Below are 17,551 nucleotides of genomic sequence, written 5' to 3' on the forward strand. Positions count from 1 at the left end.
TAGAATATTATCTGACTGAAGAAGATCGAATAAGATTATTAAAACTTCTCGTCAGCCAGTACTCCTGAAGTCAGTCTCCAAGTTTGATGTCCCCATCTGTATCCCAATTATTTTGTACGGTGCTAGACCACTGGTAGGACCAATATGCATAACTTTACATTTGTCAACATGAAAGCAGACTGGCACCTCTCCAATCCCTACTAAACTCTGCGGCCCGTCTCATCCACCTCTCTTCTAGATCCTCTGAGGCAGCCCCGCTCTGCCAATCCCTCCATTGGCTACCAGTTGCCCAAAGGATCCAGTTTAAACTTCTCACACTTGCATACAAAGCTCTACACAAGCTATCGCCTCCATACATTTCCTCTTTAATCTCCAGATACCTCCCCGCCCGGACCCTCCGTTCTTTACAGGAGACCCTTTTGTCCTCCAGCCTAGTTACCTCCTCTCACTCTCGCATCCAAGACTTCTCACGGGCTGTCCCTCTACTTTGGAACTCCCTCCCTCAGCCGGTTCGTCATGCCACGAGTCTGGAAACCTTCAAACGTACTCTGAAAACACACCTGTTCAGACAAGCCTATAATTTGCTATAGGCAGCATTGAAGGCACACTGGCTCACCCACTAATCCTTGTGTTTCCTTCCCTTTTGTTTCCTCCCCACTACCCTCTAGATTGTAAGCCCGCAAGGGCAGGGACCTCCTCCTAGTGTTTCTCATACTGCTGTTATTTTAACATATGTACATGTACCAACTACATATCAACTATGTATTTATCTATATTTATTCTATTCAATGTCATGACTGTACAGTGTCTTGTATTTCTTATGTATATTTGTTCCCCATTATTTGTTTGTATTATGTACAGCGCTACGGAAGATGCTGGCTCTATATAAGTAAAAAATAATAAATAATAATAATAAATTGAATTGCATCTGCCATTTTCTTGCCCATATAGCCATCCTATCCAGATGCTTCTGCAATATGCCACTATTTTCCTACAGGTTATTAGTTCATCACAAATGTGTGCCATTTGAAAAAATAGTAGCAGTACTATTTAATCTGCTAGCTAGATAATTGAAGCAAATCTGTAAGGACAAAAATGAAGAAAAAAAAAATAGATACTTACCTAAGTTGTGAGAAGCCTCTGGCCAGAGACTTCCCAAATCCTCTGCTGTTGATGCCTGGGATCCTCTACGAGGCTGTGCTGCCATCCATGTGCGAGCACTGCCATATTGCCCATGTGAGAGTACAGTGCACACATGCACACCAGCATAAAGCCTGTTCATTGAAGGAGAAAAGCTGCACACAAGTGGCTTTGTGCTGCTTGGCATGTGAGGACTGTTCTCACGCATGTGCAGCATTGCTGAGCTCATACACATGGACAGGAGCACAGCCAACAGAAATCTACAAGCTCTCATCGAATATGTTCAGAGAATCCCAGTACTGCAATGGTGGGTGCCAGGAGGATCCAGGAAGCCTCTGCATTATCCAGAGTCTAACCCAGGCATGGGCAAACTCGGCCCTCCAGCTGTTACGTAACTACAAGTCCCACAATGCATTTACCTCTATGAGTCATGACTTTGGCTGTCAGACTCCTGCAATGCATTGTGGGACTTGTAGTTCGTTAACAGCTGGCGGGCCAAGTTTGCCCATGCCTAGTCTATCCTCTGAGCTATATATCTATTTTTTATTTGGCTTCAGGTTCAGTTTAATAATTACTGCAAATTGAAGAGTACTGGACCCAGTGCTGAATCTTTTGGGATTCCACTGCTAACAATCACTCCTGATCACTTGTCTGCTCTATCCTCTTTCATGACCTCTCGCCGCCTAAAACTTAACATAAGGAAAACTGAACAAATATTTTTTTTTCCACCGTCTTTGTCCACCTCTCTGCCTGACATAATAAATGTTATTAACACCCCTATAACTTCAGTTACCAAAGCACGATGCTTAGGGGTATTGTTTGACTCCTCACTTTAACTCTTTAACCAGCTCTTGTCATCTCTAGCTCAAAAACACATTTCACATCTGATCTTTTCTCACTCAGGACACTACTAAAACGTTAATACATGCTCTTATATCTTGCTTGGACTTGTAATATACTACTTGGTGGGCTACCAACTAACTGACTGGAACCGTGCCAATCTGTACTGAGCTCAGCTGCTCAACTTCTGCATCTTTCTTCTCATCACTCCTCAAGCTCTTCATTGGTTGCCAACCAGAGCATTAATCAGAGGTTCCATTTCAAACTGTTAACCATAACCTTCAGGACACTTTCACACTGGGTCGGTACATGGCAGTAAATTGACCGCACCCCACCACAGCCTAATGGAAGTCTATGGGGTAGTTCACACTCCACACATTGCGGTACACTGCGCTGGAAGTGCCCTAACGCACGTCCATACCTATACTACCGCACCGCTCCTGCCGGAAGTCATTTAAGTCTATGGTAACGTGCATTTAAAAAAACCTGCAGCAGTTTTTAGCGTTGCACAACTATGCACGAAATCCTAATCTAAATACAGTGAATGCAAACTGATACACACAGATGGAGATATTGGCAGCCCTTTCCAAATACAGGCTGCACCCGCGTTGACCAGCTGCATAGATGTGCAGAGCCTACACACAGGCAGATTACACAACTTGCATAAAAAACAAATGCAGCAAAGGAGGACGTTGGCTTTATGGACAGCCTGTGCACAGATTGTTCAGTACTAGACTCTTCCATGACGATTACATTCCCTCTTGGAAGAGACTGAACCACTAGCTAAACCTTACCACTAGCTGACCGTTAAAAACATAGTATGAACCTGAGGTTGCTAGCCATAAATGGTCTACACCATTTTTCTAAAACAGGGAAAGGATTGGCCGTGCTCAATCAGGCTGCAACTGAAATGAAACCAACAGAGATGTGCACTGCCCCAGGGACTTAAATTACACACCTCGAATACAAATCAGATGCAAAACTATGCACTAAACCCTAATCTAAATAATTTGAATGCAAACTGATACACATGGATGCAGCTAGCCATAGACTTACATTTTTGTACAACAGGAGATATTGGCAGCGCTTCCAAATACAGGCTGCACCCAAGTTGACCAGCTGCATAGATGTGCAGAGCTCACACGCGGGCAGATTACACAACTTGCATTGAAAACAGATGCAGCAAAGGAGGATGTTGGCTTCAAGGACAACCTGTGCACAGATTGTTCAGTACTAAACTCTTCCACGAAGATGACATTGGCCTCGATTCATAAAGCATTACCTCATGCAGTAATGCTGAAAACAGCAGACTTTCCCGACCACTTAGAAATGTGTCAATTCATAAAGGCTGTTACCGCATGAAAAGCTGACATTAGCGACCAGGGAGATAAATTACCGACTTGGCTGTAGTTACCTCTAGCCCGTCAGTAAATTGTCAGCAAATGTCAATTCATAAAGCCTGCAACAAGCGGTAAGCCGGACGATAGTTACCGACCTCTCTGGTGAGGCATTAACAAGTTACCACACCTCTGATGAATGCAAAGTGCAGAGAGCTGAAGTCTGTTTGAGTCATCTGTGGAGAGAGCCAGAGAGCCGTCTGTGTGAGTCATTTGAGCAGGCAGGGAAAGTCTGTGCGAGTCATCTGAGTCATTTGTGCAGGGCAAAAGAGAGAATAGTCACACTGCTCTACTCTACCGCTCAATGGGCTGCGGTAATTTACCGACCTTCAAAGGCAGCTGGGGAAATCTTTATGAATTAGCACACAGACCGGGAGAATACCGAGTGCGGTATTTTCCCGACAAGATTTTTTTTTTTTTTAACGCAATGCTTGTTATGAATCGAGGCCATTGTGTTTTCCTAAAAGGATAAGTAATGTTTACCATGCTCCCTAAACATGTCATGCATTTATTTTCTTCTTCCGGCACTACAGCCCGGAGAGAGCCTTGGCTTCACTAACAATAGTTTCCCACCAGCTCTCCAGAGTCTCATGTCGATAGGCCTCAGTTCGACATCCCAGTGATTAGGCCATCCCTGTCACCATCTTCCAGTTTCTCTTTATATATTGCTTTAGGTGCCTTGGAGCCATCCATCCTTTCCACAAGTAGTAGCCAACAGATTCTCTGTGACTTTATAAACCATACTATATCTTCATACCTCTATTAGATCATTGATTTCATGGTTGTACCATATCCTCCAGTAACTTCTCTCATATACAGGGCCATATGTCATTTATTTTTCTCAAATATCCACAATTTATTGTCCTCACTGGCTGTCAACTTACAAGTTTCAGCACCATAGGTAACTGGTTTAATTGCAGTTTTATTTACCTGCATTTTTTTGTTTTCGGTACAAGTGGCGGCAAGTTTCAGGTCTGCAAAATACACTATTTCCAAACATTCTTCTCATGATCACTTTGGTAACTTTATGTATACATATTTAGCTTATATAAATTAATCAACTGCTGCCCTAGAAAATGATGTGGATAGGCATAGCTGTGACATAGCAGGGTGCTGCCTAGGTTGCCTTTAAATTATAAAACTCTGTATCCCACCATACTATAACTATTAGGCTATGGGTGCAACCGTGCAAGGGTGTACCCACAGCCCACCAGGAATAACCAGGAGCGCCAATATAGTGCAGTATTTTCACAGAAGGGCTTTAAATGGCGTGGGGTTCTGTAACACACAAGCAGAGAAACAAGCCCAAGTGTTAAAGTACATACAGTGGTTTGCAAAGATATTTGGCCCCCTTGAAGTTTTCCACATTTTGTCACATTACTGCCACAAACATGAATCAATGTTATTAGAATTCCATGTGAAAGACCAATACAAAGTGGTGTACATGTGAGAAGTGGAACGAAAATCATACATGATTCCAAACATTTTTTTAAAAGAATAACTGCAAAGTGGGGTGTGCGTAATTATTCGGCCCCCTGAGTCAATCTGTAGAACCACCCTTTGCTGCAATTACAGCTGTCAGTCTTTTAGGGTATGTCTCTACCAGCTTTGCACATCTAGAGACTGAAATCCTTGCCCATTCTTCTTTGCAAAACAGCTCCAGCTCAGTCAGATTAGATGGACAGCGTTTGTGAACAGCAGTTTTCACATCTTGCCACAGATTCTCGATTGGATTTAGATCTGGACTTTGACTGGGCCATTCTAACACATGGATATGTTTTGTTTTAAACCATTCCATTGTTGCCCTGGCTTTATGTTTAGGGTCGTTGTCCTGCTGGAAGGTGAACCTCCGCCCCAGTCTAGTCTTTTGCAGGCTCCAAGAGGTTTACCTCCAAGATTGCGCTGTATTTGGCTCCATCCATCTTCCCATCAACTCTGACCAGCTTCCCTGTCCCTGCTGAAGAGAAGCACCCCCAGAGCATGATGCTGCCACCACCATATTTGACAGTGGGGATGGTGTGTTCAGAGTGATGTGCAGTGTTAGTTTTCTGCCACACATAATATTTTGCATTTTGGGCAAAAAGTTCCATTTTTGGTCTCATCTGACCAGAGCACAATCTTTCACATGTTTGCTGTGTCCCCCACATGGCTTGTGGCAAACTGCAAACGGGACTTCTTATGCTTTTCTGTTAACAATGGCTTTCATCGTGCCACTCTTCCATAAAGGCCAACTTTGTGCAGTGCATGACTAATAGTTGTCCTATGGACAGATTTCCCCACCTGAGCTGTAGATCTCTGCAGCTCGTCCAGAGTCACCATGGGCCTCTTGACTGCATTTCTGATGAGCGCTCTCCTTGTTTGGCCTGTGAGTTTAGGTGGACAGCCTTGTCTTGGTAGGTTTACAGTTGTGCCATACTCCTTCCATTTCTGAATGATCGCTTGAACAGTGCTCCGTGGGATGTTCAAGGCTTTGGAAATCTTTTTGTAGCCCAAGCCTGCTTTAAATTTCTCAATAACTTTATCCCTGACCTGTCTGGTGTGTTCTTTGGACTTCATGGTGTTGTTGCTCCCAATATTCTATTAGACTACCTCTGAGGCCGTCACATAGCAGCTGTATTTGTACTGACATTAGATTACACACAGGTGCACTCTAGTCATTAGCACTCATCAGGCAAGGTCTATGGGCAACTAACTGCACTCAGACCAAAGGGGGCTGAATAATTATGCACACCCCACTTATTTGTAAAAAAAAATGTTTGGAATCATGTATGATTTTCGTTCCACTTCTGACATGTACACCACTTTGTACTGGTCTTTCACATGGAATTCCAATAAAATTGATTCAGGTTTGTGGCAGTAATATGACAAAATGTGGAAAACTTCAAGGGAGCTGAATACTTTTGCAAACCACTGTAGATAAGAAAAGCTTTGCCCCCAAAAGTACTGACAAAAAGACCTTACCTGGTTGGAATCAGTATGCACCATAGTGTCCCAGCCCTGAGAGGTATCCTCTATTGCGGATGGCAGAAGGAACGCGGAACCAGCACACTATGCCGCAGGATCTATGCGGAAAAATAGATGCTTGCAGCGCTCCCACGAGGCATGAAGTCCGCCTCCCCGCCAGCGGAAGTTCCGGGTAGCCACAAGTGACAACTTCCGCCGGAGCCTCCAGTGTAATGCTGCCCACCACTCTGCGCTCAAGTCTATGGCCGGACGTGGTGGATGTTCGATCGATCTCGCTCCCAGGCAGAAGAAAGGAGACCAGAGCTCAGAAAAGCCTCAGCGTCTGAAGAGACGCTGTCGGCTTTTCTCCGGGGGGGTCCGATCAGCGAAAGGGATTTATAATCCCTTTAACTGATCGGTGGGCTAGCGGCCAGCAGCGGGGGCGCGCACGGGGGGGCCCGCGGGAGTGCGCGCAGCCCAACTGGACGAGAAATCTCGTCCAGTTGGGCTTAAGTGGTTAAACCAATTGAGCATGCATTTCACTTGTTGAAGACTAAACATCAGACATAAAGGCCCACAAACAAACAACAACTGAAAGCCATTGCTGTAAAAGTCTCGCAGAGCATTAAAAAAGAAGGAATCCCAGAATCTGGTGATGTTCAAGAATTCAAGGCTTCAGGCTGTCATTGTCAGGCTGTCATTGCCAGCAAAGGGTTTTCAACCAAGTACAGGCAGTTCCCGACTTACAAACGCCTGACTTACAAACGCCCCGCCGATACGAACGGCATGGATTCTGTGTTTCCATGGGAACAAGTCAAAACATTTTTTAGCTTTGAGAAAATCAATTTTTTAAAAAATCTAAGAACAAATGACTTTTAAACTTGTATAAACAGGTACAAAGGGCAGACGTGACACAGAGGGGGACACTGGTGGCACAGAGGAGGTACAATATGACAGAGATGGCACAATGTTCCGACTTAAGAACAGATCCAGGTTAAGAACGAACCTACAGTCCCTATCTCGTTCGTTAACCGGGGACTACCTGTATTAGAAATTAACATTTTGTTTCCAGTTATATAATGTGTCCAGTTATATTTGATCCCCTGAAATTATGGGATTGTCTTAAAAATGCTAGTTGCTTCACATTTTTATACAATGGTTTTGTTCACACCACTGGCTTAAAACTGAAAGTATGCACTTCAACTGCATCTAAGTTGTTTCATTTAAAATCCATTGTGGCAATATACAAATCTAAAATTAGAAAAAAGTGGTCTCTGTCCAAATATTTATGGACCTAACTGTATTTAGGGTTGAATTCAAATTTGCCGAGGACACTCCAAAGGAGTTGCCATTCTTCTATATTTAATGCTTTAGTGACATTTAAAGTGGGCCTGAATTCTTGCACAGGACAAAGAGAAAACTGAGCGAAATGCACCATGTGTTTTTAGAGAGAAGAACCTGTCTAATTCCCCTTCATCTGTAAGTAATCACAAATGTAATTTGATCTCTAAAGGGGCCCATACACTGGTCGATTTCAGTGATCGATCGCAAATCGTTTGTATACAATCAGCCGAACGATTTGCGTCCGATTTTCATCTGACAAGATGGAAAATCTAATCAGCAGCAGATCGATGGCCCAAAGAGTTGCATATATGTATTCATTGATAAATGATAAAATATATTAAAAACTATAAAAGTTCTGAAAATAAAAAAAATCCTGTTTATACACTACAATTGTGTTATCCTTGAGGCAAGCCACATCCTTTTTTATCACAACTGCTTGTTAATATATTTTATCATTTCTGGGTGTCTTTTTTCCCCCGTTGCATCCTCAACCTCCATTGGAGGACAGTTATTGATTTCCCTTTTCCCAAGAGAGCAAGCCCACAGAGAGAGACCTGGTTACCAAGTGGAGAGTGGCTGTTTTTTTCCACCTGCCTTTTTGGTTGGTTGCCCTGACTAGCAACCTTATTTTGTGTGTATTATTCTCAAAGCACCTATATTCTAACCTATACTAACTTACTACACCATCTGGGCTTTTGTCTTTTATTCAATGCACAGTTTCACTTTATCACCCCTAGCACATCTGCATGATCAAATCTATTGTAGTGTACTCCTCTCCTAGAAAGTGAACCATGATGGTCCCATAGAATGTTGACAATCATGACAAAGCTGTCACCAGAGATATGGCAAATCCACAATAAATCTGGAAAATAGACCAAGCAACCAAGCAAATAGACCAAGCAACATCTGAGCACTGACGACCACAACAGATTCAAAGTGCAAAAAACCAAATACATTCATTGTACAGCAGATTTCCCTGATATTACATGGTATTATAACCAAATGCCTACAAAGCCCTTGAGGTGTTTAGAAAACCAGTTTCTCACTTCACAGCACAAATCTTGGTAAGCAATATGATACTACCCATGTAATTTGCAAAGTAAATACTTTAAATAAACGTAATAAAATGAAATTTGCCAGAATACTGCATGCTAAGCAAAGCATTATCCTACATCACAAGTCCAATTAACTCTTGTCTTACTGAAAACAGGGCAGATAGCATTCCTAATATTGTTAGAGACCTGTAGGAAGGGTAGCAATGGAAAAAAATGTGCAAGAGTAAATTGTTTGACTTATTTCAACAATTTTTTTAGAAGGTGAAAACCTTAAAGTGGATCCGAGGTGAACTTTTACTCATTGCATAATTGTGTTCCTTTCAGAGCAGGGACAAGGTCCTCCAGCACCCAAGGCTGAGACAGCAAAGTGCGCCCCTCCATCCCTCCCACCCCAGCCGTCACACACTGATTGCTATTAGACTAAGAGGCGCCACAGGGCCCACAACCTCCCCAACACCTTAATATCTAGTTATCTGGCTTGCAGTCACTGCCATGTATCCCCTTTTCTTATTTCTTTCTGCTTCAAACACAATTAGGAATGTCAGCTGAATGAATTCTGTGCCCCCTCCTACACTGCGCCCTGAGGCTGGAGCCTCTCCAGCCTATGCCTCGGCCCGGCCCTGGTTCCTTTCCTAATGTTTATAGGGCATTCTTCAAGCCAATTAGTTTTTTGTTTTTGTTTTAATACTCTAATTCCCTATAAACTAAATAAACCACGCCCACAGGTTTTCAGAGAGCCTTGGCAGTAGCAAGGGCTCATGGGAGCTCAGTCTGGGCAGGAGGAGGAGAAGGTGTTACTAGCCATTGATTTCAGAGGCAGAGGGGAGGAGTAGGTTTTTTTCACAGGCTGAGTGCTCAAGATACAGATGAGACTGCCTCTGTGTAATGTTTACAAACAACATGGCTGCTGTCATTGTATCACAGGAAGAAATAATTTTCTATTAAAGCTGTTTGCAGCTAGATTTGCTGTGTAAACTATCTAAACTTTAGATAAGATATATAGACAAGTTACTTGATATAGTTACTTTTTCATCTCGGATTCGCTTTAAACATGAAGAACAAAACCCCATGGAGGAATTATTTCTCAGAGCCCACTATAAAATCCCCTTTAGGCTTACCGGTAATTGGGATTTTTAGGAGTCCTCCAGGACGGCCGATAGATTGAGAGTACACCGATCCCTCCCACCAAGGAAACACAGACCTTTAGATATCTTCATAGTAATTAGCCACCCTATATCCCAGCGCACCCTGTATCCCATCCTCAGTTTATCACAGAGTACCCTCCGGTGCGCCCAACCATACCTTACTTCTGACAAGAGTAAATTTATTTAATTTACCAACTCCCCCTCAAAAAATCAAGGGAGGGTATAGGCGAGGCCGTCCTGGAGGACTTCTAGAAATCCCAATTAACGGTAAGCCTAAAGGGGATTTTCTCCAGACGTCCTCCAGGATGGCTGATAGATTGAGAGACCACAGAGAACCAGTAAATGTATTTACTCACTTTCGGGGGGTGGGGTGGGGGGGGAGGGGGGAAGACAACGGCTTGTAGCACCTTCCTTCCAAATGAAAAATCCTGATTTGAAAGGAGATCAATCCGGTAGTGCTTGACCACGTTGCCGTTCTACATATTTACTCAATTGATGCCCTCGCTCTTTCTGCCCATGACGTGGACAGGGACCTAGTGGAATGTGCTCTCACGTCTAAAGTTAACTCTTTATCAGCTGAGTGATAACATTGTGTAATAACCTGCCTTGTCCACCTTGAAATGGTGCCTTTGGTTGCCTGAGAACCTTTTCCTTGCCCCATAAATAAAAGTTAATGATTCGACTTTCTCCAGTCTAGTCCTTTGCAAGGAAATCAAAATAGCTCTCCTCCCGTCAAGTAAATGGAAGGCTTGCTCTGTATCTGACTTAGGATTTTCACAAAAGCAAGGCACAATTATGTCCTGACTTCTATGAAAGCGTGTATTAATTTTAGGAATATAAGTCGGGTCCGGTCTGAAAATAATTTTGTGGAAGTATAGACATATACGGGTCCTTTATAGAGATAGACTGCAGATCCCCTACCCTTCTGGCAGTGGTGATAGCTAGCAGGAAAGCTACCTTCCAAGTCAGGAATTTTATCGGTACCTTGTTGAGAGGTTCAAAGGGTTCTTTAGAAAGTTCCTGAAGAACCAGTGATAGATCCCAGGGAGGAAAGGTCTTTTTCAGTACTGGCCTAGCCTTGGATACGGCCTCAATAAATGCATTAATGTACAGTTCTCTAGCAAGCTATCTAGGAAAAACGATAAGGCTGCCACCTGAACTTTGATGGTGCTGACTGCCAATTGCATGTCTATACCATCCTGTAAAAAATCCAGTATTACTGGTAGAGAATTATTCTTGCTAGGAACTCCCTTTCTAATCTTCCGCCCTGAAAAATGTTTGCCAAACTTTACTGTAAATTTTTTAGTCACCTCTTTCCTGCTTTTTAAGAGAGTATTGACCACTCTCTCCGAAAACCCCTTATTGATCAGAAGTTGCTTTTCAGGATCCAGGCTGTTAAGTTTAACACCTGTGGATCCGGATGACCTACTCCTTTCTGTGTCAGTACATCTTTTCTCAGTGGTAACGGACACGGCTCCTGCAACGGAAGGGATTTGACTATAGGGAACCATGCCCGTTTTGGCCACCATGGAGTTATCAAGATTACTGTGGCCCTCTCTGTCTGAATCTTCCTGACTACCTTTGTTAACAGATTGAAAGGTGGAAATGCGTATACTAGACCCTCACCCCAAGGAACTTGTAAAGCGTCTAGTCTGTGAGGTGGAGAAGATATGTGAAGCGAGCAGAAGTTTGGAACCTTCTCGTTTCCTGGAAACGCAAATAGGTCCAGACAGGGAAAAAGTTGTCGGAAGATTTCCTGGTTTAGTTACCACTCTGCTTCCAGAACCGGATCTCTGCCGAGTCTGTCCGTTACTCTGTTCAGGGCACCCTTTATATGTGTTGCAGACAGAGATTTCAGATGGGTTTCTGCCCAACTCATTTTTTTTAAAGTTAGAAAAAGAAGCTCTGGAACTCTTGTGCCTCCCTGCCTGTTTATGTAGGCAACAGTCACCATGTTGTCTGAAAGAATGTTCACATGCTGATTTGTTATTTGCTCTTCTAGTCTTTGTAATGCCTCCATTACCGCCGACAGCTCTCTGAAATTTGATTATTTTGTTGCTATTGATTCTGGCCACTTTCCCTGAATCTGTACTGTTCCTAATTGAGCGCCCCATCCCTAGGCACTTGCGTCCGTGGTGACACGGATTACTTGTTCCTGTGACCACAGGCGACCCTAGGACTAATTTTTCCTGTCTAACCACTAAAGAAAAGACTTACCTCCGGACTCAGAACCCGCCTTTGGTCCCAAGACTTCTGGTCTCTCCCCCCTGTTCTGAAGGAACCACTGCTGTAACAGTCTAAACTGGGACTGGGCCCACTCCACCGCCAGAATGGTGGACGACATTGAGCCCAGCAGAGACATCATTTCTCTCAGTGATACCTCTGACTGGCTCAATGCCTGCAAAATTTTTCCTACCAACTTTTTGATTTTGTCTGTTGGTAAAATAGTTCAGTTTACCGAATCCAAAACGTAACCTAGAAAAAAACTTTTCTTTGTGAAGGTACCAGGCTGGACTTCTCCCAGCTGATCCTCCACTCCAGACTTTCTAACAGAATGCAAGACTTTAGATCCTTCTCTAAATCTTGAACTGAAGAAGCGAAGATTAGAAAGTAGTCCAGATAAGGGACAACTTTTATATTTCTGAGCTGGAGACAGGCCGTTACTTCTGCTACTATCTTTGTGAAAATGCGCTGGGATGCCGCCAGGCCAAATGGTAGAACCTGAAACTGAAACTGGTATACTACATTGCCGAATATTAGGGCGAACCTCAAAAACTTTTGATGTTCCCGGTGAATGGGAACGTGCAGGTATGCGTCTTGCAGATCTATTGTTGCCATCCAGGCCAGAGGAAACAATAGATTTCTCACCGAGTAAATACTCGCCATCTTGAACTTCTTTTCCTTTAAAAAAAGATTCAATTGACAAATTTATTATCAACCGAAATTTTCCCGAGGGCTTCAGATCAACAAATGTGGGAGTAAAATACTCTCCCTCTTTCTAGAAGCGGAACCAACCAAATAAAATTCTGATCTAGTAAAGAAGTAACGGCCTCTCTCAGAGCAATAGCTTTTGCTGAATCTGATGGAGGTCTTGTTAGATAGAACTTGGTAGGTGGAAGTTTCTTGAACTCCAACTTGTAGCCCGATTCGATGATGTTTAGAATGAAAGGGCTCTGGGAAATTTTTTTCCCCATTGGAAGAAACTAAGTCAGCCTTCCACCCACCTTGCTCTCCGCCTAATTTGGTTTCTTTATTTCCAGGAGTTGCAGACTCCGTGGCAACACTGCTACCTCTGCCTCGACCCCTGAGGAATGACCCCCTACGACTGGGTTCCTGGCCTCTGCCTCTAGACTGAGTGAACCCTCTCCCTCGAAAGAATTTTCTAGCTTGAAGTTTTTTTTCCTTTTATCTGGAAATTTCAGCTTCTTATCAGTTGACCTAGAAAGGACTGTCTCTAAACCTTTGCCAAATAGTAGGTTCCCTTCAAACTGCATTGCGCACAACCTACTCTTTGACGTAATGTCCCCTTCCCAGGTTCTGAGACAAATTGCTCTACAAATAGAGTTTACTAGAGCTGTGGATTTAGCAGACGCCCTAAGAGATTCTACTGCCGCATCTGCAATAAAAGCCAGGGCCCTGGCAATGATGGAATAGCCTCCAATAACTGCTCCTGTGGAGTACCCACTGCAATTCATTCCTGCAACTCATCAACCCATGAAATGAAATTTCTGGAAATAAAGACCGTAGAGATTGAGGGATTAAATATAAATGAAATTGCTTCCCAAGCGTGTTTAGCATCTGTCTCCACCCTTTTATCTAGAGGGTCCTTGAGTCCCCCTGTATCTTCTAAGGACAAATCAGCATCCTTAGAATATTATGACAAGGCTGCGTCTAATTTGAGCACTTTATTTCATCTGTCAATTTCAGAATCTTCAAAGGGAAATCTCCTTTTAAAATCGCCTGCGTTCTGGCTCCTTCCATTGCTCATCAATAATCTGGTTAAGAGCCTTATGAACAGGAAAGGTTCTAGAAGTAGTGGCTTCCAACCCTTTATAAATCTAATCCTGAACAGAACTCTCCTGTACTTTCTTAGGTATCTGCTCACTATCATAAATTGCTTTTAACAGATCCATTGTCTATTCTGCAGTGAACAGAAAGAGAGTCACCTTAGAGATCTGATCAGTCTCCTGGGTAGAAGCTAGATCATAGTCTTCACCCCTAGAAGAAACTGATGCAATCTCCTCTTCCTCAATAACAGTCAAGTTATTCACCTGACTGCTTGAATTGGTAGCAAAGGATTGTGCAGAAGTCTGTTTGTCAGTCATAACTTCTCTTAAAACTTGAAAGGTAGACTGTATTTCTGTCCTAAACGAGTCTAAAAAGTCACTAATCGTTTTAGAAGAGTCATTGCTAGAACCACCTGCACAGTCTTCTAAACATTTTTGACATAAAACTTTCTCCCGAGTGCTGGCTAACTTGGTTGTACATCCATTACATCTCCTAGACATATTTTTAAGCTTTAGGGATGTAGATTTATCCGCTGTTTTGTCCTGAATAAAACAGACATAAATGCCAATTAATCTAGAGCCCTTAATACAAGCACAGTGTTACCTGCATCTGGCTTGTAAAGGACATATACCTGAACTGTTGCGGTAGAGCCTCTTCTCACTAGTGGCAGGCTCTTAAATAGCCCGCCCCTGATCAGCTCCGCCTCTGGCTGACCCACCGCCTCCATCTTTGTTACTGGCTCTTTACCAGTTTCCTTGTTGTGGAGCGCCAGCGGGCGGGAAAGCCCCCGAGGCTAGACGCTCTATGCCCTGGTTTGTCCGGCCCTGCCGAGCGTCTCCCAGCTATCGAGAAGTGCGGGGAAACCGGGGTCAGTGGGAAAGCCGTCCCCTTATGATGTTTTCGCACCACTATGCGCGTTGAAACATCCGCATGCGCAACATCCGGACGCTTCCCCACCAACAGAGAGCCGCATGGTCCAGGATGATCGGGAAAGCCCCAGCCGCCCTTCACGTCTAGACACACAGTAAGTTTTACACTCACCCACGTGTCCGCCCCGCAAGACAATGCCAGGACTACCAAACCACTGGCCCTCTGCCCTACACCCAGGAAAGGGAGCCCTTAACGTCTCCAGCACAAGGAGCTCCAATCCCTAAAATGCCAACAGGTCTGTGTCCTAGCAGCTAGAAAACACAGTGAAAACTGAGAATGGGATACAGGGTGTGCTGGGATATAGGGTGGCTAATTACTATGTAAATAACTAAAGGTCTGTGTTTCCTTGGTGGGAGGGATCGGTGTACTCTCAATCTATCGGCCGTCCTGGAGGACACCTGAAGAAAACATGTTTATCATATGTAAAGGCAATGGCATATAGTATGGCTGATGGGTATATGACTTCCTCCCTAAGAAAATAAGGGAAATTGTAATCGTTCAATAAAGACATTTTAATTATTTCCAGGAGCCTTAAAATGGGTGTAATCCAAATACAGCATGCTATAAAGTTCAGTATAGATGCTATAATCAATGCACAAATTAGTGCTGGTTATTGTACCTTACTGAACCATTCATCCATACTTGGTTCATTGTGCTAATGTGAGATCTATCATGTGCAAGCTACAGAGAGAACAGTACTGTTCATTATCTGATACAGTTGTCTGCCTCAACTGGTGAAGAGCAGACATTTTCCAAGGTGCTGACAATGTTTGGCTCTAAGATAAGGGTAAAGAATACTGTGAGGCTGCACTCCACGAGCTATACCAGCCACAGGAACTGGTAATGAGCAAAGAGACACTAAGAGGGCTGGAGTAAGGCGGATATGCAAGTGGGGACAGCAAACTTCCCATTCTCAAAGCTCTGCCTGTGGGCGCAGGAGCTTCTTGGACAGCACCATGGCCCAAGTGAGTCAAATGTATACCGTAAAAGTAATTCAAATCGTACGGTGGTTGTAATATTTTAGTTCTTTAAGTTGACAGAAGCATTCAGGCTTCTACCTTGGAACCAGATGTTGATCTACTTTTTTCTGTTTGTTGCTAGAAGTTTCAAGTATAGCAGCCAGGAAGTCTATTCTATGTTGCTTGAAGGATCTTGTCATCTTGTTTGTAGCCAGTGTACCTCTACTGCATTGTCATATTGAGTCTTCTAAAGTTCACTGGAAAGATGGTCTGTGCAGATGATACAGTAATTCGGTCTGTGATAAATGCAGATGCAGAGCATATTTTTCTATATGTCCGTGGCATCAAAAGTCCCACCTACAACCGCATAAAAGGACTGCCTTCATGGGGGAAGAGCAGCTGCCACATTTGTTTACTAGCAGTAGGCCTCATGGCTGTGGAGTCTGTACAAAAATCATCTGAGTCCAATTGTGACTCCGACTCAGTTTATGAAACCACTGACTCCAACTCTGACTCCAGGTACCCAAAATTGCTCCAACTGACTCCACAGCCCTGGTAGGCCTCACGGAGAAGTTGTACAGACTGACACATCCAGTACTTTTATGCAGGGCTCTGAGTTGTCATCCAGTACTTTTATGCAGGGCCCAGAGGCCAAATTGATTAATTCCCTTTTGTATATAAGTGCAGAGGAAGACCTGGCTGAAAGCAGACCACTAAACACGAAGAGTACATATGAAATGCCTAAACTGTCACAACATTTATAAATCTACCTACCCAATCTTGTCATTCGAATGCCTCTAAATGTCAGACAGTACACAAACTGCCTATACCTTTTCCATTATACTCCAAGCAACACAGTGTAAGGATTTGGAAAGGCAGTGCGAGATGTGAACAAAGTGAGAACTAGAAGAACGGGGTGAAGGAAAACCACAGAGTGAGGACTAGAAAAACAGGATGAAGTATTAGCACAGTGTGAGGACTAGAAAAAGGAGGTGCAGGATGAGCATAGTGCAAGGACTAGGAAAATGGGTGTGGGATGAGCACAGCGCAAGAAAAATAATTTTCGTTAGACACACAGTGTGTGCCCAGATACAGAAGTCACATAGAAGCTCTGAACCATGTAGTCAGGAGACACTACACACATTACCTTCAGGTAATGTATTGGTTCAGGTACTGTATTGGTTAATCTGTCATGGGGAACCTATAGGTTTATGTATCCATGTACTACCTTGTACTTACACTGCTGCATCTGCTCAAATCCATGGGGGGGAAAGCAGAAATCATTCCCCAAGTCTGATAAGGGCTAGACACCAACAAAATAATGCTATGGAGCCTCATGACCTGTAGTCATAGTCTGTAATGTATTTCTCATTTTGGGTAACCGCACATAGGGCTTGATTCACAAAGCGGTGCTAACCCAGTTAGCACGCCTAAAAACTTTTAGGCGTGATAACTATAGCACTAACTGGGTTAGCACCGCTGTGTACACCTGATCGCGCGCAAAGTCCCACACGAAACTTTGCGCGCGCAAGGCGCTGTGCGTGCAAAACGTCGCAGCGCGGTGCGTCTTTAACGGCGCACCCGATGCCCTTATAAGGTCGCATGGGGTGTGAGTTAAATGGCTCATGATGCGACGTTAAAGTCGCACCCCATGCAACCTTATAGGGGCATCAGGTGCATCGTTAAAGTTGCACCGCGATGCAACGTTTCGCGCTCACCACGCTGTGCGCGCACGGGACTTTGCGCGCGAGTGTTAATTATCACGCCCAAACTGTGGGGTTTTTCACAAG

This window comes from Hyperolius riggenbachi, chromosome 1, assembly GCF_040937935.1.
Source record: "Hyperolius riggenbachi isolate aHypRig1 chromosome 1, aHypRig1.pri, whole genome shotgun sequence".
Classification (NCBI taxonomy): Eukaryota; Metazoa; Chordata; class Amphibia; order Anura; family Hyperoliidae; genus Hyperolius; species Hyperolius riggenbachi.